Source organism: Drosophila ananassae, chromosome 3R, assembly GCF_017639315.1.
Source record: "Drosophila ananassae strain 14024-0371.13 chromosome 3R, ASM1763931v2, whole genome shotgun sequence".
NCBI classification, from domain to species: domain Eukaryota; kingdom Metazoa; phylum Arthropoda; class Insecta; order Diptera; family Drosophilidae; genus Drosophila; species Drosophila ananassae.
The window spans coordinates 17,489,475-17,491,070 of NC_057930.1; positions in this window are offsets into that span (position 1 = coordinate 17,489,475).

Here is a 1,596-nt window from a genome sequence, read left to right on the forward strand (position 1 = left end):
CCGACTTCACATATCCATTTACATACACAAAGAGGAACAATTTGCACTCGTATTTCAATCGAACATAAAACTAAAACCTCAAAATCAAATCAAATAAAATCGAATCTTGTTCTGAAATTAGTTTTGGAAACGAAACCAAATACATTTTTTAGTTGTTTTAAAATTTGTGCTACAAATTCGGCTATTAAAATTATTTACTTTTCATACACACATTTGAAAAAAAGTTTCAGTATCGTTTCAGTTTCGGTTTCATTGTTACATTGTTTTGTTACATTTTGTTCTCATTTTTAACATACTCAGTCTTTCAGCTTTCAACATAAATAAATTAATTAAATTAATTTATTTAAATGTAATTACATTTAAAAAAGATGTTGCTTGCTTCCGGTAAATGATTTCGAGTTCTATTGCAGTTATATGGTAATTTCTCGTTGGTCTGATCTGCTCAATATTGCATGTCTTTAAAATTTATAGCCAAAAAGTTTTACGCGAAAATTTGGAAAAAATTTCTCATCCTTAGTCAAAGTTGGTTGTAAACGCCAAAGGTTTTTGCTTGCATTCTTTCTATATGTAACTTATATCTATTCTGATTTTTTTTTATCATTTATATATGCTTGTAATTATATTTGTTTTTATTTTTAATATGTATTTTGAATGTTTCGAGCGAATTCTGGTTTATCGAACTTTTAAATATTTTGAGTGGACGTAGCTTTCTTGCTTTCTGGGTCACTAAAAAGATTCCACTTAACTTTAAATATATTTTACTGGAAATATACATTTTTTTCTCAATTCAGTTGTTTTTAGGAGTTGTTCAGTAGGCATTCAAACATAAAAAATGTTTTATCGAGTTTATATTTTATGTTTATGTTTAGGTTTCTTGTTGATTGGTTATTTCCTTTATTATTTGGGTGGGGTTTACTTTTTATTATAGTTGTTAATATCCTTGTATCCTTGTATTTCTATCCGCCTACCAACTGAAACGGTTCTTGTCAAAATTTGTTCTAGATCTCTTCTTACTGTATAAACCGGTCTTTTGTTAAGGCATCTGCTTTTTGTCACTGAAGTCGTTCACTTTTCTTATTCGTTTTTTGAATTTTTCAAACTTATGTTTTTTGCTTCATTGAAAGGTAGTTCTCTTGTTTTTTTAACACAATCCTCAAATGATAAAAAGCTGCCCAAAGTTGAATTTTGTTTCTGGTACTCCTAAAAACAACGAAATATCCTCCTTGCATTCTTAAATTCATTTTCTCTGTGCCCTAAGTTTAATTTTGTAGTTTAAAAACTCATGCTCGCTCTTTCGCAGGGTAATATAGTACTAGACTAAATCTTTTTCTATTTGGAATTAAGGTTTTACTGTTTGGAAAATGGTCTTTTATACTTGTACACTTATTTTAGGGATCTAACACAACTCAAGGGTTTGGCGGCCGAAAATATGCAGTTTACAATGCGCATTAACTAGAATATATTGATCGGTTTTCATAAAATTTACTTGTTTTCTGGTTAAGATTTCTTACATGTCTAAAAAAAAAACTCATTTCTTAATTCAAGTAAATAAAATGAAATTTAATGAAACATTTAAAGAAATAAAAACACATCTTG